The sequence below is a fragment of the Puntigrus tetrazona genome, chromosome 5 (genome assembly GCF_018831695.1).
Source record: "Puntigrus tetrazona isolate hp1 chromosome 5, ASM1883169v1, whole genome shotgun sequence".
Lineage (NCBI taxonomy): Eukaryota > Metazoa > Chordata > Actinopteri > Cypriniformes > Cyprinidae > Puntigrus > Puntigrus tetrazona.
The window spans coordinates 27,125,491-27,150,390 of NC_056703.1; the positions used below are offsets into that span (position 1 = coordinate 27,125,491).

Sequence of the window (24,900 nt, forward strand, 5' to 3'; positions counted from 1 at the left end):
GTTTGCAAGACACAAAATCATTCAAATGTTTTAAAATGTTACTTGTCCTCTATCCATAATATTGCCTGTTTCAATTCTCTTGGTAGATTTTGATATGAGAGAACAACACTGATACATGAACCTCGCAAATCACATATAGAAAAGTCGACTTATGCAATATTTTTCAAGCAAAAACTTGAATTAACGCATTTAAGCAGGATGTCCTCTTTGGGCAGAAATCATCTTATTTCGATAAACTGAACTGTCACGAGAGAAACTGCAACGACTCTGGCCTTTTAACAACAAAACGATTTTGCATTTTTGGATTAAACTTACTGTTGCTAAAAAGTAAATAGAGAAAGAGGGGTCTTAAGAGTATGTTTGGTCTCAAAGAGCTGCTCTACTACCATCTGCTGGTGATAATGTACCTTGTCAGATATTTATCATGCTTATCATGTCTTGAAATGCTACTCTAGCTTATGTTGGGGAACTTTGTTTTTTAGAAATTAGTAATAATAGAGCCATTCGTACTGTTTTACAAGGAGAAATTGTTACTGTGCCTGATATTTTGCCTCACTGAAAATTTGATTTGCTGGAGAAAAGTATGGATGTAACCACAGATATATCGTCACGGATAAGATTTAAACCTTTATTTCTTATTTTCTTATTCATAGATTGTATCCAGTCATCCAGTCATTGTTAATAGGAAGGTAAAATGCAAATTGTATTTTTGTAATGAATATGAGGAAACTTATTTTGGGATATATTAATATATTAGTAAGAATATTCGTTGTTTCAAACATTTTCTCTCTTATATGGGAAAATGTAATGAATTCTTTTACTTATTCTATTGACCAAATTATATATTCATAAGTGTACATTTACTAATAAAAACTATTTTGTGGATCTGTTGACTGAAATATGCATTTATATTATATTAAACTCTGTAAATAAGAAAGCTGCAAGGACTGTACAATATATTTATTTGGTTTCATACATACAGTACATGTGCATATATGTATATCTTGTGACTGAATGGACATACAAAATAAACAATGTGTACCAATCATTTATATACATTGAAGATGACAAATTTTAATTGAGCATCTCTCTTGTTTGTCTTCAAAATTGACCCTCGCTGGCTCCGTTGTCTTGAGGTGACCTCGCTGGCCCCGGTGTCTTTTGATGACCCCCACTGACCCTTGTGTCTTCTGGTCTCCCTCACCTGCCCCGGTGTATTGTGATGACCCACACTGACCCTGGTGTCTTTTGTGACCCTCGCTGGCCCCGGTGTCTTTGGTGACACTCACTGGTCCTGGCGTCTTTTGGTCACCTTCACCTGCTCCGGTGTTTTGCCATGACCCCGACTAGCCCTGGTGTCTCACCCATTCTGGTGACCTTCTACTCTCCTACTTCTGGGTCTCTATTCCTGAAGTGGCCTCTTCACTCTCCATGTCATTGCTACGTGATAAAAATGAACAAGAAATAGATCAAAAATCTGTGTTTTGTCACTCAACATTTAACTTATTTAAACTCAGTCTGACCAAACTCTTCATTACTAGATTACATGGGCACCAAACCAGATCTTTTTCACCAACCTACTGCGTACCTGCAAGTGCATGAGCAAAGATTTCTCCAAAAACCTCTCATTCTTTTCTTAGTCGCCCAAGTCTTCCAATTTTAGGCATCTTTAATCTGGAAAAAAACAAACAGAACAAACATGAAAACAAACTAACAAACACTACAATAAATGACATACAATAAACTCAGCATCATATATGTGCATGTTGTATGTGATCTGTGCATGCATTTAATTAACAATGGTTTTTAGCGGCATATATCCGCACATGTGTGTGTGTGTGTGTGTGTGTGTGTGTGTTCAGCATGTACTTGGTCTCTGAGAGCGGCAATTGTGGGACACACTCTTCATTAGTCCATTTGCTATCGTCCTTAAACACACAAATACATTTTCAACCGTTTTCAATCTCTTAGATATATATTTGAAACTTGACCTCATAACGTGGTATAAACTCACTGCTGAGTTACTGGTGGATGCATGAGGGTACATGTTTGGCAGCAGGTGGATCAGGTTGTCCAGCAGGTGCTCTATCAAAGCAGTACACTGTCCCTGTTCTTCAAACATGGTGGGGCCAGAAGGAACGCTGCAACGCATAAATAACAAATACATGTCACCTTACTAAATACACCATACACCCTGCCTTCATTTCATGACTGGTCTCTGTGTCTTATACTGTTCTGAAGACTTGTGCAGGTAATTCTAGACACCTTTATCCTTTATGCTATTCTGTAACTATATTAGCTGAATGCATACACACAAACACTTACTAAAAGATGCTGGGTCCAAAAACTACTGACAAATCTGTAGATGTCATCAAATTTAGATTACTCTCAGCAGCAACACGGGACAGGAAGAACATTAGGTAGCAGAGGACATTAAAATGTTCCTCTGGAAGGCTGTTCAGCACAGTCCTCAGAGCCTGATTCAGTTCTTCCTTTTTGAATCTGCAAGATGTTGGACCTGATAAATCTGTGTGTCTTACTCGAGCACGTTTACTCGCCACCACCTCAACTTCTCTTACCCCTGAACACCTCCAGCAGCTGCGCCCTGTGTGACTCTGGAATGAGTCCGCCAGGCAATTCCCTGAGGAAAACTTTCAATAAGGAGGCCCAAGTGTAAACATCCCAATCGTCAAATTCGGAAAGCCTCCTTCATCAAACGTTTTCTCAGTTTCATGCAGCGTTTTAGTGACCCGCTAACTCTGAACAGGCCAGGGTGGCACTTAGGCCTAAACACACACGCACATTTTACAAAGACCCACACACAACCTCTACGTGCAAGTGACAAACACTGAGGAGCACAGTCAAACACTCACCGTGCTTCTCCACAATCTCCACTACGTGTGTGAACACCAGAGGAAGACCCTGCCTCATCTGTCCTCTCTTCCTCAGGCTGATGAGGGGCACACCTAACACGGCCCTTGGTGTTTCCACCTGCACAAGACAAAAGTTCAGCAATGAAAAAAAGTGAAAATCAGGAAGGTGTGCCTTTTAATAGTCAGAAAACATTGTGTTTCTTCACATGCACTAACACCAATATGCAGAATGCAGTTTGTTAATCATAATAGACGAACGATGTATGACAATTCAATAACACAACAAGTTTATTACTGAACATTCAGCATTCGTAGGCTAAATTGTTAGTGATCTGTTGTGTGCAGGGCGCATACTCACACACACTGGTAAAACACCAACCGATCCCATTTCAGGAAAGGATGTTCTTCAGTGTGCGGGTTCACAACGAATCCGAAGCCGGCAGTCAAAACGGAAAAAGGGTCAAAACCGGGAGTCCAAACCGAGTCAAAAATCGAAGCGCCAAAACGGAAAAGGGTCAAAACCGAGAATCAATATCAAAAATCCGAAAGGTAGTCAAAAAAGGCGAAATGCAATAACCGAAGAAATAATCACCATGGAAACTCGTCAATAGCACCAACCACAACAATCGTCAAACTTCCCAACAAAGAATTCTAAAAAAGAATGCCCGTATGTAGCTGCTGCGCTCCTCACGTCATGATTCTACAGACGTAGTTGTCTAGTTGTGCTGGATTCATGGATGTTTTTTGTATTTCTTAATTATTTGTTGAATGGTTTATGGGAATAAGTAGATTTTAGATTGATTACACGCTACAATATACAGCATAATTTTCACATTTGAATTGTATTAACATTTTACAATCTAAACATCTTTACAAAAATGACATTCATAATGCACATGTCCTTGTGTCACGTCTTTGGACTCTTTTGTTGTCGTTTTTGTCTTGTACCATGTGCTCTGTGTGCCCTACCTTCTCTTCTAGTTAATTGTCTTTAATTTCTTCAGCCGTGTCTTGTTAATTTAGTGATTACCTTGTGTATTTAAGTCCTGTGTTTTGAGTTCACGTTTGTCCGATCATCAAGGTCCTTACGTGTGGCTAATGTTCTGCCTGCCTGTTTAGGTTTTTTTAACTTCTCAAGTGCTCTCTCACGCTAAACCCCACCCGTGACAGTACGATTGTCGCGTATTTTCTCCTTTTGTTTTTTTTTTTTTTTTTTTTGTCATGGATTACCCCTATAATGACCCGAACTTCCTCATCCTGCTGGAGCAGGAGGATCGCTCTCTCTAGAGGGTTATACGGAGATCTTCCTCATTCTCGCGAACGACTGCGTGCTACCCGGACAGCTTCCTCTGCTAGATCCACTTCCGAGGATTAAACGCTTCCACACGAGCTAAGCTGTCCGGGACGGCCCTCGAGAGAGTGGGTGCTGGCGTTTGTGCACCCGCCTATGACTGTTCAGCCCGTGGACAACCACACCAGCCCCACTCCAGATCCAGAGCCCAGCCCATCATCTCCCCGCGTCGCGGAGCCCAAGCCTGAGACCACCGATGGCGGAGTCTGGCACGACCACGGAGCCATCGCCGAAGAGAGCGACCGAGCCGTGGAGCGCCACCGACCCGAGCCGACTGCGACAGACCAGGTGCGTGAGCCGGCAACAGAGCTCGCCACGGTGGAGACAGCCGAGTGGAGCTCCGCCACTGCACATCGGCTGAGGATGAGCTGATTATCCACCTGGGGCTGCTGGATGATGTCGACCTGGACTTAGACTGGGCACCTCCCCTGTATCCAGAGTTCCTGTTCCCGCTCAGCCGCCCTGAATACCTGCCTCAAGGGCGCCCCTAGAGACTGTTCCCAGAAGCTCACTCCAGTGCCCGCGCAGCCAACGCCGCCACCAGTGTCTATGATGCAACTTTATCACCCTCCCACCCTTGCCACACACCGTCGATGGATCCACCACAAAAGAAAGCTTTCTATGTAATCTTCCTGACTTCTCAATTCCTTAGCACATCCAATACGACGCAAAAACTTGATATTACAAACTATGCACTCTTTTTCCAACAATTTAGATACCGTTGTCCTTTGCACTTAAAGATGGAAGAAAACAATCTGACTCCATGGTATAATGAAAACACACGGACCCTAAAGAGAGCAGCCCGGAAAATGGAGCGCAGGTGGAGAAAAACTAAATTAGTAGTATTTCATTGCCTGGCGGAGAGTATTCTGTCATAGAGAAAAGCATTAAAAATTGCAAGATCTGATTATTTTTAGAAGAAAACAAACAAAACCCCGGTATTTATTCAGTACAGTAACTAAATTAACAAAATGTCAACAGGTGCTAATATTGCGCAAGAGTATAGCTGCAATGAGTTCATGAATTTCTTTACCTCTAAGATTGATACCATCAGAGATAAAATTGTAACTATGCAGCCACAACTACAGTTTCACATCAGATAGTGAGCGTCGGTCCCCTGAGGAAAAATTACACTCTCTCTACTATAGGAGAAGAAGACTTGTACAAACTTGTTAAATCATCTAAACCAGCAACATGTATGTTAGACCCTATTCCATCTAAACTATTAGAAGGTTTGCTTCCTGAAGTCATAGATCCCATTTTGACCATTATTAATACATCATTGTCATTAGGATATGTTCCCAAAACCTTCAAACTGGCTGTAGTTAAGCCTCTTATTAAGAAAGCACATCTTGATCCCAAAGACTTAGTAATTTACAGACTAATCTCTAATCTCCCTTTTCTGTCAAAGATACTAGAAAAGGTAGTATCCTCACAACTCTATTCCTTTCTAGAAATAAATGGTGTCTCGTGAGGATTTCCAATCAGGTTTTAGACCGCACCATAGTACTGAGACTGCTCTCATTAGATTTACTAATGACCTGCTTCTATCATCGGATCGTGGTTTTATCTCGTTATTAGTGCATTAGAGGAAGCGCTTTAGCATGGTTTAAATCATATCTATCTGACCGCTATCAGTTTGTAGCATTAAATGAGGAGGTATCATATCGCTCAAAAGTGAAATATGGAGTTCATCAAGGCTCAGTGCTAGGACCGTTACTTTTCAACCTGTACACGTTACCTCTGGGAGATATTATCAGGAGTCATGGTGTGAGCTTTCACTGCTATGCTGATGATACTCAGCTCTATATTTCAGCGCAGCCTGGTGATACACACCAACTTGAGAATCTAACAGAATGCATAGTCGATATAAAAACTGGATGATGAGTAACTTCCTAATGCTAAATTCTGAAAAAACAGAGGTGCTAATAATTGGACCTAAAAACCCCACACATAATAATCTAGAACACAGTCTAACACTTGATGGCTGCTCTGTTAATTCTTCATCATCAGTTAGGAACCTAGGTGTGCTGTTGGACAGCAATCTTTCCTTCGAAAACCATGTTTCTAGCATCTGTAAAAATGTATTTTTTTCCATCTTAAAAATATATTTAAATTACGACCTATGCTTTCAACCTCTAATGCAGAAATATTAATTCATGCGTTTATGACCTTGAGGTTAGATTATTGTAACGCTTTATTGGGTGGTTGTTCTGCACGCTTAATAAACAAACTTCAGCTAGTCCAAAACGCAGCAGCCAGAGTTCTTACTAGAACTAGGAAGTATGATCATATTAGCCCGGTTCTGTCAACACTGCACTGGCTCCCTATCAAACATCGGATAGATTTTAAAATCCTATTAATTACCTATAAAGCCCTGAATGGTTTAGCTCCTCAATACTGGAGCGAGCTCTTATCACATTATAGTCCTGCACGTCCGCTCATGCGTTCTCAAAAGTCTGGCCATTTGATAATACCTAGAATATCAAAATCAACTCATGGGCGGCAGATCCTTTTCCTATCTAGCACCTAAACTCTGGAACAATCTCCCTAACTCTGTTCGGGAAGCAGACACACTCTGCCAGTTTAAATCTAGATTAAAGACACATCTTTTAACTTAGCCTACACATAACACCCCAACATACTTTTTATTATTCAAATCCGTTAAAGGATTTTTAGGATTTAGATTTGCTGGAACCGGGAACACTACTTCCTAAAATACGATGTACTTGTGACATCGTGAAAAAGAATGGCATCTACGCTAATATTAGTCCTGTCTTTTTCTCAATCTGTTTTCACAGTTTGTATCCAGACTAGATGGTGGATCAGCACCCAGAGATTATGTTCATCAGAGACCAGAAAACTTAGATGCGCCCGTGGACAGATCACCAGATCCTGATGCACACACACACACACACACTTCATTTACACTATCTGACACAGCTGCGTTTAAAATTGAACCCCAACTGAGTCTGGTTTCTCCCAAGGTTTTTTTTTTCTCCATTCTGTATGCATGGGATTTTGTTTCCTTGCCGCTGTCGCCTCTGGCTTGCTTTGTTGGGGACACTTAACTTCTAGTGATTTAACGTCAATTGATTACAGAGAGCGTCTCTGCATTTAATAAGAAATTGGTCACTCTCGTCACTATACATCCCTGTCATTGTACTCTTCTAGCTTATACTGTACAGTGCTTTGATGCAACCTGTGTTGTTAAAAGCGCTATATAAATAAAAATGATTGATTGACTGATTGATCCGTCAATATATTCATAAGTGTACGTTTACTAATAAAAAAACTATTTTGTGGATTTGTTGACTGAAATATGCATTTATATTGACAGTATCAGAAACTTTGTAAATAAGAAAGCTGCGAACTGTACAATATATTTATTTGGTTTCATACTTGCATACATGTGCATATATTACATGTATACAAATTTTAATTGAGGCTCTGGATCTCTTCCTGTCTTACCTCCTCCTGGGGGCCATCCTCCACCAGAACCTCCTCCCAAGCTCCCGTTTTTGTTTTGTCTCTTCAGTTCGAGGACGCACCTTCCGGGAGGGGGGCGATATGTCACGTCTTTAGACTCTTTTGTTGTTGTTTTTTGTCATGTGCTCTGTGTGCCCTACCTTCAGTTCTAGTTAATTGTCTTTTGTTGTCTTCAGCCGTGTCTTGTTAATTTAGTGATTTACGTTGTATATTTAAGTCCTAACACAAACATACTGTGTTTGTATTCAGTTGGTCCGATCGTCGATGTTGAGACTATTTCACTCAAACAGCTCTTTACCAGGAAGGATCAACTCAAGGCGAAATAAAACACAAGACAAGTTTTTGGATTATTAGCTTGCAAGGATTGCGCTGTCGGTTGTAAGGGATAGCTGGGAGTAAGGGATTAGTTGATTTCTTCAGCAGCCAAAGGTTTTGATACCGGCCGACTTCCACCCTTACTCAGCGTCCTCCCCAAGTGTTAGCAGTTTGCAATGGCTTTGATGGATCCACGTAGATCTCTCAGCGATTTTAACTGCAGTCGGTGTGGTCAGGATAACTTTGATCAGGATGCTGTTGCCTGGTTTCACTCTTGAGGCCTGTGGGGACAGAGGTATATCTGGCAGATCATTTGCTCTCACAACATTTCAAACATTTTAAATTTCAACATTTTGTTCATCCACTCTGCTAGTGTATGCTGCTCTTGTGGTTTCTCACACACATCATCACACAGCGGCAAACTGAACGGTCTACCATACAGTATTTGTACTGTTGGCAACTGAAAAGGTTGTCTGGCTTTGGAAATTGACCTCTCTTAGGCCTGCAGTTATGTTTACAGCAGATCAAACAAAGATTTACAAAAATTTTTTTAGTAGTTATTAAACCCTGGTGCATAACACCTGGTGCATAAAAGTACTGTTCTACCCTATGCACCATCCCTCCTGTTGACACATGTTTTCTCATGCGTCAACATTGCTGCTGTTTTGTACAAACTTCGTGGAAGGCACAGTTTGCCTTCAAGTCTGTATTGTGTCTGCATCAAGCAAGGTCATGCCTTGGGAGAGGGCAGTGAGTGCAGCGAAAGTATGGGCCCTGTCTGCTTTTCCTTTTTTATTTTTCAACAATCCCTGTCCATGTCTGGCATAATTCATTATGCTAGTTACTGAGTCGGTGGACCAGTTTATATTAGATTTTTTTGATGTAATCTGCCAACTGGGGATTGAATCTAAAAGGAGTGCTTGTTTTAATTGCTGTTGGTACGCACTAGCCTCCACGACACTATACTGAACCTCACTGTTAACCCTAAAACATCTTCCAGACGCGCTCTGTATTCATGTACATCTTCTCCATCTTTCTGTTTACACTGGGATATATTAGAGTAGTCTGGGCGTGTTTTAATTCTTTCCTGTCCATGTTCTACTGCATCTCGCAATGCCGCTCCATCATGAGCTAATGGATCATCATTCCTGTCTAGACCCGTGAAATCTGAATTCAGTTATCTTGGATCGGTCATGTTTTTCTTTTCCTTTCCCTCTTACTCGCACTTCGCTTTGTGCTGTCTGCTCTCTCAGCTCCTCTCGTTGAGCTGCTGCAGCCATCTCCTGGCCTCTAGCTGCTCTTTCTACTCTTAACCTTTCTTTTCGATACAATGCCTCTGGTCACCCAACATAATCTGCTGGATCTTCCTCTTTCTGCACTACTTTCTTGTTTCTTTCTCTTCGACTTCCACCTGTCTTCTATCAGCCTGCTCTTGCCACTTCGTTGCTTCAATCAATTGAAGTTTCAACAGATCACTCTTTTTCCCTTGGCTAAGGATAAATCAACCTTTATTTTGTTTATTAAGAGAGCGCAGTCCCTTTTGACTAATTTACCATTGAAATCATATTTTTTATTCCACTCATTGAGATATCGCACACTGTCTGCCGAATATGTATGCATAAACTTTGGATCTCCCGTCAATTTACTTTTTCCTGCGCCCATAATTGCTTTTTGGTAAGAGTCAACGATTAGTCACACGTCTGATCAGATCGTCCACTGCACCAAGCTTCTACAGACACTAATTTGTCTGCGGATATAGCCGTCTGAACAAACCAACTTTTCAATTTTGAAAAGCCAATATAATTTTATGTTTGAATAACACAACTCCCTTCCTAGTAGGGAGAAATATCAGTCGTGTTATTCCTAAACCACAACAACCACTAGTGATTCACAATGACATTCATACAACACATTCATACCATTCATACCCTGCGCACTTAACAAAATTTTTTTTTTCTTCTTCTTCTTGTCGACAAACCAATGTCCTAGACAATTGGTCGGACAGATTCTTCTGTCGAGATTACTGTGCTACCAGAGTCGATCCAGATCCTTCACCTTAACAGGCAAATCAACGGGTACACTCGAGCCGGTACCTATTATACTGCAGTCACATACACATACTTCACATACACGTAAAAAAAAAAAAAAAAACACCGGTATATCACCTGATCAGTGCGTTGAGTTGTCCTTCCAACGGCTCCTCAGACAGCCCGGAGAAGTTGATTTTTCCAGACGAAGAATCACCGACCCCCCTCGAATTCACGCGGGTGGATTTTGTCAGGCAGCTACTGCCTGGCTTTGGCGCCAGAGACTATCTCTCAGCTCCTCTTCGTCCTCTCCTCCTCCGCTCTGTCCTGTTGGGATCCGGCTCGAAGGACCAAGTAAATGTTGAGACTATTTCACTCAAACGGCTCTTTACCAGGAAGGATCAACTCAAGGCGAAATAAAACACAAGACAAGTTTTTGGATTATTAGCTTGCAAGGATTGCGCTGTCGATTGCAAGCGGGAGAGAAGCAGGTTTCTCCTTAACCTCCCTTTTGCCTCCCTGCTTTGCCTCCGAAGCTCAGATCGCAAGTCACTTTATTTATAGAGGAAAGGACAGAGCAAGATAAGTAAAAGAAACAGGAAAAACAAAGACTTCAGACATGTTCGTCACATAAGTCATGACTAGTCACATATCTTTTGAGCGTCAGAATCTTCATTCCCTCAGATTCCCTGGCGCCCATACCAGTCTAAGATACTATATAGAGGCCATGTCATGTCATGACCTAGAACAAAAAGTGTTATACCAGAGGGAAGCTGAAACTGAAGGGTCAAAGTTGCAAAATGTCAATACATAACCCTAACATGCTCTGTGTGCCCTACCTTCAGTTCTAGTTAATTGTCTTCAGCCGTGTCTTGTTAATTTAGTGATTTACGTTGTATATTTAAGTCCTAACACAAACATACTGTGTTTGTATTCAGTTGGTCCGATCGTCGAGGTCCATACGTGTGGTTTATGTTCTGCCTGCCTGTTTGTAGATTATTATTTTGCCCGTTTAAGAGAAATAAATGTTTGAATTTATTTTACTTGTCAAAGTGCTCCTTTACTCTAAACCACACCCGTGACACCTTGCATATGCTTTATCGCTGTGGAATAAATCTTTTCATATTGAACCGAATCAAAAAGACTGCATTTTACTGCATGTATTAACATAACATCCATCTATTAATAGAACTCAGTATCAGTTCAGATCTGATTCCCGTTTCTCTTGACGTAATGACACAAAGGTCTGGGAGGATTCTTGAGACATCTTGATCTGTTCCTGGTCCTTACAGTGAGGTCCTAATCCTTCAGGAGCTGAGAACGAGAACCTCTGGAGGAGGGAAGTGAAGAACAGGAAGAGTGTATTTCGTGCGAGCTGCTCACCCAAACATGACCTTTTCCCTGGACAAATGCAAAGGCGGGACACTGTTAGGAGTTTATTCTGTTTTGGGTCCCTAGTGGCCGCTATTGGGCTTTTTCTGTGATGTCTCTGTTTTTTTTTTTTTTGTTTTTTTGTGTCCTTGCCCTACACTGCTTTTTCCTGCCATTTTGATTGCCTGATTATTGTCAGATGTGTTAGTCATGTGATCTAATTTACCTGCCTATTTATATTGGGCCTCGTGGGTGAAATGTCACTGAGTCTTTGCTTTAAGTCATGCTGGAGAGTGACCTGTTTTTCCTAGTCTTCATCTCTGTCCCTAAGCCAGAAAGTTAAGTTTTTTGTGATTATCCTTTAAGTTTTGTTTTTGCCTTGCATTTTTGGATTTCCACTGTGGATGTTAAGTTTTTATGATTTTCTCAGTTCTGCCCTGTGCTGTTTATTGGACTTGATCATTTCTATTTTTTGAATTCTTTGTTGCAATTTTGATCTTCTGTGGATTCTAAGTTCTTGAAATAAACTCTGAGAAGACTTTTACACCTCTGCACTTGAGTCTCTGAGTAGCTCACTTTGATTGAACTTTGCCTTTCACACCAGCGACCGGGTTCGATTCTTGACAGACACATGCACACGTCATCTTATTATATGCACAATAAAACATTTGTAAGGTACAATGAATGCCTACCTGCAGAAAATGCATCCCGTTTCCTAAAATTCCTTCTGTTTGGGATGACAGATGACCAGTGTGCCCTTTTGTAAAAGGAAGCAGTGAAAAATACACATTCAATACAATTAAAGGAATAGTTCACCCAAAAATTTAAATTCTGTCATCATTTACTCACTCTCAAGAAGTTCCAGATCTGTACAAATTTAATACGATGCTATTTTAACGCCCAGTGGTAAAATGATTCGGGATGTTTTGTTCACCAATGACTTTCTTAGTAGGAAAAATCCTATGGGAGTCGATGGTGACCAAAACAGCCTGGTTACAAACTTTCGTTGCGTTCGACAGAACAAAAAAAAATTCAGACAGGTATTTCTTGAGGCTGAGTAAATGGTGACAGAATTTTCATTTAAGTGCACTTTTCCACAAGTGGTTTTAGTCTTTATCAGGTTTTTAAATGAATATAAATATATGATGCACTTATTACCAATACTGATGTAAATCAATTCATTTTAGCAGGCTCATTAAAAGCATTTAAACGCTTTTCCTTACGAACCTTGAAACACATTTTTAAATCCCGTTCTTAACATGCAATTTAAAAATGACCCAAAGCAAATAAATGCAAGCCAAAGCAATTAACCCGAAGGAGAAAACAATCAAGTGACAAACTTCAACAACAGTACAACTCTAGAGCAGAAGTGCAGTCAGAGGGAAGATGTTGCTCACTCTCTGAGTTTCATGAAGAACTGCATCTGTGTAAGGCATTTTGACTCTGTCTACCAAACATGGCTGCCGCCACTTGCCGATTACACAGTCGATTTCATCTTGAACTTTCTCTGCGAAAAAAGACAATTAAACAGTTTAGTGCATTTAACAATCATATACAGTGCAGTATTGTGACTCACATTATGAAATATTCACCCAAAGAAAATTTGCCAAAGCTGTACTCATCCTCAGGCCATCCAAAGATGCAGACCATTTGATTCTTCATCAGAACAGATCTGGAGAAATTTAGCATTACATCACTTGCTCACCAAGAGATCCTCTGCAGTGAATGGATGAATTCAGAATGAGTGAAATGAAAAAAACATCACAATAATCCATAGGAAATCCAAACCACTCCGGTCCAACAATTAATATAGGTCAAGCCAAAAGCTGCGTGTTTGCAAGACACAAAATCATTCAAATGTTTTAAAATGTTACTTCTGTCCTCTATCCATAATATTGCCTGTTTCAATTCTCTTGGTAGATTTTGATATGAGAGAACAACACTGATACATGAACCTCGGCAAATCACATATAGAAAAGTCGACTCTATGCAATCTTTTTCAAGCAAAAACTTGGAATTAACGACGAAGCAGGATGTCCTCTTTGGGCAGAAATCATCTTGCTTCGATAAACTGAACTGTCACGAGAGAAACTGCAACGACTCTGGCCTTTTAACAACAAAACGATTTTGCATTTTTGGATTAAACTTACTGTTGCTAAAAAGTAAATAGAGAAAGAGGGGGTCTTAAGAGTATGTTTGGTCTCAAAGAGCTGCTCTACTACCATCTGCTGGTGATAATGTACCTTGTCAGATATTTATCATGCTTATCATGTCTTGAAATGCTACTCTAGCTTATGTTGGGGAACTTTGTTTTTAGAAATTAGTAATAATAGAGCCATTCGTACTGTTTTACAAAGAGAAATTGTTACTGTGCCTGATATTTTGCCTCACTGAAAATTTGATTTGCTGGAGAAAAGTATGGATGTAACCACAGATATATCATCACGGATAAGATTTAAAACTTTATTTCATATTTTCTTATTCATAGATTGTATCCAGTCATCCAGTCATTGTTAATAGGAAGGTAAAATGCAAATTGTATTTTTGTAATGAATATGAGGAAACTTATTTTGGGATATATTAATATATTAGTAAGAATATTCGTTGTTTCAAACATTTTCACTCCTATATGGGAAAATGTAATGAATTCATTTACTTATTCTATTGACCAAATTATATATTCATAAGTGTACGTTTACTAATAAAAACTATTTTGTGGATTTGTTGACTGAAATATGCATTTATATTGACAGCATCAGAAACTCTGTAAATAAGAAAGCTGCAAGGACTGCAAGCTGCGAACTGTACAATATATTTATTTGGTTTCATACTTACATACAGTACATGTGCATATATGTATATCTTGTGACTGAATGGACATACAAAATAAACAATGTGTACCAATCATTTATATACATTGAAGATGACAAATTTTAATTGAGCATCTCTCTTGTTTGTCTTCAGAATTGACCCTCGCTGGCTCCGTTGTCTTGAGGTGACCCTCGCTGGCCCCGGTGTCTTTTGATGACCCCCACTGACCCTTGTGTCTTCTGGTCTCCCTCACCTGCCCCGGTGTATTGTGATGACCCACACTGACCCTGGTGTCTTTTTGTGACCCTCGCTGAACCCGGTGTCTTTTGGTGACACTCACTGGTCCTGGCGTCTTTTGGTCACCTTCACCTGCTCCGGTGTTTTGCCATGACCCCGACTAGCCCTGGTGTCTCACTCATTCTGGTGACCTTCTACTCTCCTACTTCTGGGTCTCTATTCCTGAAGAGGCCTCTTCACTCTCCATGTCATTGCTACGTGACAAAAATGAACAAGAAATAGATCAAAAATCTGTGTTTTGTCACTCAACATTTAACTTATTTAAACTCAGTCTGACCAAACTCTTCATTACTAGGTTACATGGGCACCAAACCAGATCTTTTTCACCAACCTACTGCGTACCTGCAAGTGCATGAGCAAAGATTTCTCCAAAAACCTCTCATTCTTTTCTCTTAGTCGCCCAAGTCTTCCAATTTTAGGCACCTTTAATCTGGAAAAAAAACAAACAGAACAAACATGAAAACAAACTAACAAACACTACAATAAATGACATACAATAAACTCAGCATCATATATGTGCATGTTGTATGTGATCTGTGCATGCATTTAATTAACAATGGTTTTTAGCGGCATATATCCGCACATGTGTGTGTGTGTGTGTGTGTGTGTGTGTGTTCAGCATGTACTTGGTCTCTGAGAGCGGCAATTGTGGGACACACTCTTCATTAGTCCATTTGCTATCGTCCTTAAACACACAAATACATTTTCAACCGTTTTCAATCTCTTAGATATATATTTGAAACTTGACCTCATAACGTGGTATAAACTCACTGCTGAGTTACTGGTGGATGCATGAGGGTACATGTTTGGCAGCAGGTGGATCAGGTTGTCCAGCAGGTGCTCTATCAAAGCAGTACACTGTCCCTGTTCTTCAAACATGGTGGGGCCAGAAGGAACGCTGCAACGTACAAATAACAAATACATGTCACCTTACTAAATACACCATACACCCCGTCTTCATTTCATGACTGGTCTCTGTGTCTTATACTGTTCTGAAGACTTGTGCAGGTAATTCTAGACACCTTTATCCTTTATGCTATTCTGTAACTATATTAGCTGAATGCATACACACAAACACTTACTGAAAGATGCTGGGTCCAAAAACTACTGACAAATTCGTAGATGTCATCAAATTTAGATTACTCTCAGCAGCAACACGGGACAGGAAGAACATTAGGTAGCAGAGGACATTAAAATGTTCCTCTGGAAGGCTGTTCAGCACAGTCCTCAGAGCCTGATTCAGTTCTTCCTTTTTTGAATCTGCAAGATGTTGGACCTGATAAATCTGTGTGTCTTACTCGAGTACGTTTACTCGTCACCACCTCAACTTCTCTTACCCCTGAACACCTCCAGCAGCTGCGTCCTGTGTGACTCTGGAATGAGTCCGCCAGGCAATTCCCTGAGGAAAACTTTCAATAAGGAGGCCCAAGTGTAAACATCCCAATCGTCAAATTCCGGAAAGCCTCCTTCATCAAACGTTTTCCTCAGTTTCATGCAGCGTTTTAGTGACCCGCTAACTCTGAACAGGCCGGTGGCACTTAGGCCTAAACACACACGCACATTTTACAAAGACCCACACACAACCTCTACGTGCAAGTGACAAACACTGAGGAGCACAGTCAAACACTCACCGTGCTTCTCCACAATCTCCACTACGTGTGTGAACACCAGAGGAAGACCCTGCCTCATCTGTCCTCTCTTCCTCAGGCTGATGAGGGGCACACCGAACACGGCCCTTGGTGTTTCCACCTGCACAAGACAAAAGTTCAGCAATGAAAAAAAGTGAAAAATCAGGAAGGTGTGCCTTTTAATAGTCAGAAAACATTGTGTTTCTTCACCTGCACTAACACCAATATGCAGAATGCAGTTTGTTAATCATAATAGACGAACGATGTATGACAATTCAATAACACAACAAGTTTATTACTGAACATTCAGCATTCGTAGGCTAAATTGTTAGTGATCTGTTGTGTGCAGGGCGCATACTCACACACACTGGTAAAACACCAACCGATCCCATTTCAGGAAAGGATGTTCTTCAGTGTGCGGGTTCACAACGAATCCGAAGCCGGCAGTCAAAAACGGAAAAAAGGGTCAAAACCGGGAGTCCAAACCGAGTCAAAAATCGAGCGTCAAAAACGGAAAAGGGTCAAAACCGAGAATCAATATCAAAAATCCGAAAGGTAGTCAAAAAAAGGCGAAATGCAATAACCGAAGAAATAATCACCATGGAAACTCGTCAATAGCACCAACCACAACAATCGTCAAACTTCCCAACAAAGAATTCTAAAAAAGAATGCCCGTATGTAGCTGCTGCGCTCCTCACGTCATGATTCTACAGACGTAGTTGTCTAGTTGTGCTGGATTCATGGATGTTTTTTGTATTTCTTAATTATTTGTTGAATGGTTTATGGGAATAAGTAGATTTTAGATTGATTACACGCTACAATATACAGCATAATTTTCACATTTGAATTGTATTAACATTTTACAATCTAAACATCTTTACAAAAATGACATTCATAATGCACATGTCCTTGTGTCACGTCTTTGGACTCTTTTGTTGTCGTTTTTGTCTTGTACCATGTGCTCTGTGTGCCCTACCTTCCGTTCTAGTTAATTGTCTTTAATTTCTTCAGCCGTGTCTTGTTAATTTAGTGATTACCTTGTGTATTTAAGTCCTGTGTTTTGAGTTCACGTTTGTCCGATCATCAAGGTCCTTACGTGTGGCTAATGTTCTGCCTGCCTGTTTAGTCTTTTTACTTGTCGAAGTGCTCTCTTACGCTAAACCCCACCCGTGACAGTACGATCGGACCACAACAGTAAAGCGGCGTATTTTCCCCTTTTGTTTTTTTTTTTGTCATGTATTACCCCTATAATGACCTGAACTTCCTCATCCAGGGGGGTATTCCAGAAAGCTTGGTTAATTTACCATTTGATAAATCATAACCTCTGGGTTGATTTACCCCAAACAGGCATACCATGAGTATGTCGGTTCCAAAACACCTGAGAAGAGTTAGCTTAATCAACCTCCAACTGGTTACCCGGAGTTAGTGCGCGTGCACGGTGCATATATAAAGACATTTTCAATGGATCGCCGATTTCACGAGTCACCATGGAAACTCAAAGCGAAAAAAAGAGAGCGGCGTATTTCACAGAGGTGGAGTTGGAGGTTTTAATGCATGCTTATGAGGAGTTAAAGCCAATAATATTAAAAAGAAGCAATACAGCTGCGTCAGCGAAAGCAAGAGAGTTGGCTTGGCAAAAATAACCGACAGAGTGAATGCGTGAGTATATTAAATTACAAATGTGGTATTGCCTCCCGTTTTATTATAACGAAGTATGATTTATACATCCTTTTGAATGTTATATCACTATGAAAGCATTTACTTTTGCTGCCATTTATGTGTTTAGTTTAAAATAATAATGTATGTTTCTTATTTAATAAGGTGTAATCCTTCTGGAGCCGCAAGAAGTTTAAGCCAAGTCAAAATGAAACACAACATTCTGCAAAAAGGTAATATTTGATTACACAATTACTGAACTATTATAATAACAGGATTTAGTATATTCATTCTGTCATGTAGCTAATAGAAAGAAGATTGAATCCCGTCTAACTGGCGGGGGCCCACCACCACCTCCCCTCACCCCAATGTTTTCTGTGCTAAGCGCACAACCGCGGTTTGTCACATTTGCGTTATGCGGTTTTAAAAGACGTGTTAAATAAACTAAGGAATCTTTTGAAAAACGATAACGCTCTTTCAAATATTCATTGGGGTATGCAAACACGTCAATACGTGGTCGTATAACCCTCTCCCGACGAAAAAAACCTCGTATAAGTTGGGCTTCTACGTCCACAGGATCTTCCTCAAAAGGGCACGCCATGCTCACCAACCTTCTGAAAAGAAGTTACTCTGAAACATAACCTGCTCCCGAGCAGGTTATCTTCAGAGAGTCAGTTGTTATGGTTACATACATACCCAGAAAGTTACCTCCGTTTTTGGAACTGAAAGTTGAGGTTATCCACGAACTTACCCTTAAACATACCCAGGTATGTCACATAACCAGCTTTCTGGAATACCCCCCTGCTGGAGCAGGAGGATCGCTCTCTCTCTCGAGGGTTATACGGAGATCTTCCTCATTCTCGCTACCCGGACAGTTTCCTCTGCTCATCCACTTCCGATGATTAAACCCTTCCACACGAGCGAAGCTGTCCGGGACGGCCCTGGAGAGTGGGTGCCCCAATCCAGATCCAGAGCCCAGCCCATCATCTCCCGCCGTCGCGAGCCCAAGCCTGAGACCACCGATGGCGCGAGTCGCGAGTCTGGCACGACCACGGAGCCATCGCGAAGAGAGCGACAGAGCCGTGGAGCGCCACCGACCCGAGCCGACTGCGACAGACCAGGTGCGTGAGCCGGCAACAGAGCTCGCCACGGTGGAGACAGCCGAGTGGAGCTCCGCCCACTGCACATCGGCTGAGGATGAGCTGATTATCCACCTGGGGCTACTGGATGATGTCGACCTGGACTTAGACTGGGCACCTCCCTGTATCCAGAGTTCCTGTTCCCGTTCAGCCGCCCTGTTTGTTTGCTGGTTCCATCCAGCCGTCCTGAATACCTGCCTCAAGTGCGCCCCCTAGAGACTGTTCCCCAGAAGCTCACTCCAGTGCCCGCGCAGCCAACGCCGCCACCAGTGTCTATGATGCAACTTTTATCACCCTCCCACCCTTGCCACACGCTGTCGATGGATCCGTCAATATATTCATAAGTGTACGTTTACTAATAAAAAAAACTATTTTGTGGATTTGTTGACTGAAATATCCATTTATATAGACAGTATCAGAAACTCTGTAAATAAGAAAGCTGTGAACTGTACAATATTTATTTGGTTTCATACTTGTGCATATTACATGTATACAAATTTAAATTGAGGCTCTGGATCTCTTCCTGTCTGCACCTCCCTGTAACTCCTTCTTACCCCCTCCTGGGGGCCATCCTGTACAGGAACCTCCTCCCAAGCTCCCGTTTTTGTTTTGTCTCTTCAGAGCGAGGATGCACCTTCCGGGAGGGGGGCGACACTAACATTTAGTCTTTTTGCAGACACTTTTATCCAAAGCGACTTACAATTGAGAGTACATCAAGAGATTCATTTTTAGAGAAACAAACAGGGTAAGTGCTTGTAACACCAAGTCACAGGCAGTGTTCAAATTAGTACAAGCCAGAAAGGGAAGGAATAAACAAGAAGTGAATTATTATTTTTTTTTTAAAGATGGTCAAGTATTGCTGAAAGAGGTGAGTTTTCAGCTGTTTCTTAAAGATTGACAGAGATCCAGCATTCCGGATATGTATGGGAAGATTGTTCCACCAGCCAGGAACAGAGAATGAGAAAGTTCTGGAGAGTGATTTCGAGCCTCTTTGATATGGTACCACGAGGCGTCGCTCGCTAGCAGATCTCAGACTTCTAGAGGGCGTGCAGATTTGTAATAGTGAGTGGAAGTAGACCGGTGCTGAGTCTGTGGTTGTTCAATATGCAAGCATCAGTGCCTTGAACTTGATGCGAGCTGCAACCGGGAGCCAATGTAAGGAGATAAAGAGAGGTGTAACATGGGCTCTTTTGGGCTCATTGAAGACCAGCCGTGCCGCTGCATTCTGAATCATTTGTAGAGGTTTTATTGTGTTTGATGGAAGTCCAACCAGAAGAGCATTGCAGTAGTCCAGTCTAGAAATGACAAGGGCCTGGACAAGAAGTTGTGCAGCTTGCTCTTTTAGAAAGGGCCTGATCTTTCTGATGTTGTGTAGTGCAAACCTGCAGGATCAAGCAGTCTTTGCAATGTGATCTTTAAAGGTGAGTTGGTCATCGAGGATTACACCAAGATTTCTGACCGAGGTTGATGGGGTAATTGTACAAGAACCTAGCTGGATGGTGAAGTCATGCTGTATAGCTGGAGTGGCAGGGAAGACAAGAAGCTCAGTCTTTGTCAGGTTGAGCTGTAGGTGGTACTCTTTCATCCATGCCGAGATGTCCGCCAGGCAACCTGAGATCCGAGTAGCTACCGTTGGATCATCTGGATGAAAAGAGAGATAGAGCTGTGTGTCATCGGCGTAGCAGTGGTAGGAGAAGCCATGAGCCTGTATGATGGGGCCTAGTGATGTAGTATAAATGGAGAAGAGGAGGGTTCCAAGAACCGATCCCTGAGGAACCCCAGTGACCGGTTGATGTTCTGTGGATACTTCTCCTCCCCAGGCCACCCTAAATATGTCGATGCCATGGCCACCCGATATGTCACGTCTTTGGACTCTTTTGTTGTTTTTTGTCATGTTGTCCGATCGTCGAGGTCCATACGTGTGGTTTATGTTCTGCCTGCCTGTTTGTAGATTATTATTTTGCCCGTTTAAGAGAAATAAATGTTTGAATTTATTTTACTTGTCAAAGTGCTCCTTTACTCTAAACCACACCCGTGACACCTTGCATATGCTTTATCGCTGTGGAATAAATCTTTTCATATTGAACCGAATCAAAAAGACTGCATTTTACTGCATGTATTAACATAACATCCATCTATTAATAGAACTCAGTATCAGTTCAGATCTGATTCCCGTTTCTCTTGACATAATGACACAAAGGTCTGGGAGGATTCTTGAGACATCTTGATCTGTTCCTGGTCCTTACAGTGAGGTCCTAATCCTTCAGGAGCTGAGAACGAGAACCTCTGGAGGAGGGAAGTGAAGAACAGGAAGAGTGTATTTCGTGCGAGCTGCACACCCAAACATGACCTTTTCCCTGGACAAATGCAAAGGCGGGACACATGCACACGTCATCTTATTATGTGCACAACATCACAATAAAACATTTGTAAGCGTACAATGAATGCCTACCTGCAGAAAATGCATAAAATGCATCCCGTTTCCTAAAATTCCTTCGGTCATCTAGAAAGTGTTTGGGATGACAGATGACAGATGACCAGTGTGCCCTTTTGTAAAAGGAAGCAGTGAAAAAAATACACATTCAATACAAAGGAATAGTTCACCCAAAAATGAAAATTCTGTCATCATTTACTCACCCTCAAGAAGTTCCAGATCAGTACGAATTTAATACGATGCTATTTTTATGCCTAGTGGGGTAAAATGATTCGGGATGTTTTGGGTCACCATTGACTTTCTTAGTAGGAAAAATCCTATGGGAGTTGATGGTGACCAAAACAGCCTGGTTACAAACTTTCTTTGCGTTCGGCAGAATAAAAAAAAATTCAGACAGGTACTTCTTGAGGCTGAGTAAATGGTGACAGAATTTTCATTTAAGTGCACTTCTTTTCCACAAGTGGTTTTAATCTCTATCAGGGTTTTTAAATGAATATAAATATATGATGCACTTATTACCAATACTGATATAAATTCATTTTAGCATGCTCATTAAAAGCATTTAAACACTTCTCCTTACAAACCTTGAAAAACATTTTTTAATCCCGTTCTTAACATGCAATTTAAAAATGACCCAAAGCAAATAAATGCAAGCCAAAGCAATTAACCCGAAGGAGAAAACAATCAAGTGACAAATTTCAACAACAGTACAACTCTAGAGCAAAAGTACTTGAGGAATGAAGTATCCAGCCAGTACTGAGTCTCGACTCGTCAGACGCGGTGCAGTCAGAGGGAAGATGTTGCTCACTCTCTGAGTTTCATGAAGAACTGCATCTGTGTAAGGCATTTTGACTCTCATGTCTACCAAACATGGCTGCCGCCACTTGCCGATTACACAGTCGATTTCATCTTTAGATTAGATTAGATTAGATTCAACTTTATTGTCATTACACAAAGTAACGAAATGCAGTTTAGGTCTAACCAGGAGTGCAATAAGCAGCAAGTGCAGGATACAGGTACAATATAAATTACACAAATAAAGTGCACATATAGGTAATATGTACAGAAGATAAAAATGTGATAATATGTGATAAACAATTTACAGATGTTTATGTACAAACAGGATATACAGGATATGTGTATACAAATTTACAAGAGTATGTACAAAGGATATGTACATACATTTACAATATGTTTATGTACAGTGGAGTGATGAATCTTAAACACTGCATTGTATATTTTTTATTTTTTTTATTTTTACTGGGGTGGGCATATGGGGAGGTTGGGGCAGAAATCAGTGGGGGGTAGAATTCAGTAGTGAGATAGCTCTGGTAAAAAAGCTGTTCCTCAGTCTACTTGTTCTAGTCCGGGGGAATCTGAATCGCCTGCCGGATGGCAGGAGGGAAAACAGTGGGCAGGGTGAGAGGAGTCCTTAAGAATACTGCGTGCTCAACGCAAACAGTGTCTCTTCTGGATCTCCTCAATGGATGGAAGTGGAGTTCCTGTGATGCGCTGGGCAATTTTCACCTCCCGCTGCAGTGCTTTACGCTCAGCAACAGAGCAGCTCCCATACCAGACTGTGACACAGTTCGTTAGGATGCTCTCTATTGTACAGCGATAGAAGTTCACCAGGATGGCTGAGGACAGCTGGTTCTTCTTAAGTTTCCTCAGGAAGAAAAGACGCTGGTGAGCCTTCTTGACCAGGCTGGAGGTGTTGGTGGTCCAGGACAGATCTTCCGAGATGTGGGTTCCCAGGAACTTGATGCATGAGACTAGCTCATGCTCAACAGCAATCCCATTGATGTGGATGGGATCATGTGTGTCTCTTCTCACCTTCCTGAGGTCCACAATGAGCTCCTTGGTTTTGGTGGTGTTAAGGAGCAGATTGTTTTCTTTGCACCACGTGGCCAGATGCTGGACCTCTTCCCTGTAGGCAGTCTCATCGTTGTTGCTGATGAGACAGATCACCGTAGTATCGTCTGCAAACTTAGATCCAAACACAGGTCTGCAGTCGTGGGTGAAGAGGGAGTAGAGGAAGGGGCTCAGCACACAGCCTTGTGGTACGCCAGTGTTGAGAGTGACAGTGGTGGAACAGATGTGGCCTGACCTAACATGCTGAGGTCTGTTGGTCAGGAAGTCCATAACCCAGTTACACAGCGAGATGTTAATGTCAAGATCTCTGAGTTTGGTGATTAACTTAGAGGGTATGACCGTGTTAAATGCTGAGCTGAAGCCAACAAACAGCATCCGTGCATAAGTGTTTTTATTGTCCAAGTGTGTGAATACGGAGTGCAGCGCGATGGAGACTGCATCCTCAGTGCTCCTATTGCTTTGATAGGCAAACTGGTGGGGGTCCAGTGTGGAAGGCAGAGAGTCCTTCAGATGTGACAAGACTAGTCGCTCAAAGCACTTCATAACGATGGGTGTGAGTGCTAAAGGGCGGTAGTCATTTAGGCACACTGGGCTTGAGATTTTCGGCACTGGCACAATGGAGGTGGATTTGAGGCATGTTGGCACAGCTGCTTGGGCAAGGGACATGTTGAAAATGTCCGCGAATACCCCAGCGAGCTGCTCTGCACATGCCCGTAGTACGCGTCCAGGGATACCGTCTGGTCCAGCAGCCTTGCGCGCGTTAATCCGGCTCAGTGCGGTGTAAACCTCTGAGGAGGTGAGTGTGATGGGTGGGTCGGTTGAGGGGGTGATCTTGGTGACCGTTTCATTATTATCTCTCTCAAAGCGAGCGTAAAAGCCATTAAGCTCGTTCAGAAAGAAGACATTAGGTGCTGTGGGGGTGGAGTGGTTGGGTTTGTAGTCACTGATGGCCTGGATGCCCTGCCACATGCGTTGAGGGTTAGAGCTGGAAAAGTGCTCCTCTAGCTTCAGCTTGTAGCAGTACTTGGCCTTTTTGATGCCCTTCTTCAGATTTGCCCTGGAAGTGCTGTAGGCCTGTGCGTCACCTGAACTGAAGGCAGTGTTGTGTGCTTTCAACAGAAGGCGCACCTCCTTGTTCATCCATGGCTTCTGATTTGGGTATGTGGTGATCTGTTTCTGGGTAGTGACACTGTCTATGGTGGTGTTGATGTAATCCAGAACAGAGGAAGTGTAGTGTAGTGGTCTATATCCGAATGAGAGCCACAGGTAGCCTGGGAAGCAAACATACTCCATCTTGAACTGAGTTTAGTGCATTTTAACAATCATATACAGTGCAGTATTGTGACTCACATTATGAAATATTCCCCCAAAGAAAATTTGCTAAAGCTGTACTCATCCTCAGGCCATCCAAAGATGCAAACCATTTGATTCTTCATCAGAACAGATCTGGAGAAATTTAGCATTACATCACTTGCTCACCAAGAGATCCTCTGCAGTGAATGGATGAATTCAGAATGAGTGAAATGAAAAAAACATCACAATAATCCATAGGAAATCCAAACCACTCTGGTCCAACAATTAATATAGGTCAAGCCAAAAGCTGCGTGTTTGCAAGACACAAAATCATTCAAATGTTT

The 24,900-nt window shown here is 41.7% G+C and overlaps 3 long non-coding RNA genes across 4 annotated transcripts in view; all 3 read right to left on the reverse strand.

Moving 5' to 3' along the window:
• Positions 1–21,472, reverse strand: part of LOC122344810 — a 30,996-nt gene extending 9,524 nt beyond the window's left edge. Inside the window, exons 1-3 of one of the 2 annotated variants that reach the window (XR_006250929.1) lie at positions 21,410–21,472; positions 11,141–11,456; positions 3,757–3,774 (exon numbers count right to left, since the gene is read on the reverse strand). This is a non-coding gene — a long non-coding RNA (uncharacterized LOC122344810). Of the gene's footprint in view, positions 1–3,756; positions 3,775–11,140; positions 11,457–21,409 lie in introns of those variants that run through there. The other variant, XR_006250928.1, reaches the window with a different exon arrangement.
• Positions 1,639–2,966, reverse strand: LOC122344809. Its single transcript, XR_006250927.1, has 4 exons — positions 2,874–2,966; positions 2,015–2,141; positions 1,870–1,928; positions 1,639–1,674 (listed from the first exon to the last, which is right to left on the reverse strand). It is a non-coding gene; the product is annotated as an uncharacterized LOC122344809 (long non-coding RNA).
• LOC122344808 lies at positions 14,925–17,110 on the reverse strand. Its single transcript, XR_006250926.1, has 5 exons — positions 16,525–17,110; positions 16,166–16,283; positions 15,306–15,432; positions 15,161–15,219; positions 14,925–14,964 (listed from the first exon to the last, which is right to left on the reverse strand). It is a non-coding gene; the product is annotated as an uncharacterized LOC122344808 (long non-coding RNA).
• Positions 21,473–24,900: the final 3,428 nt, after the last annotated feature.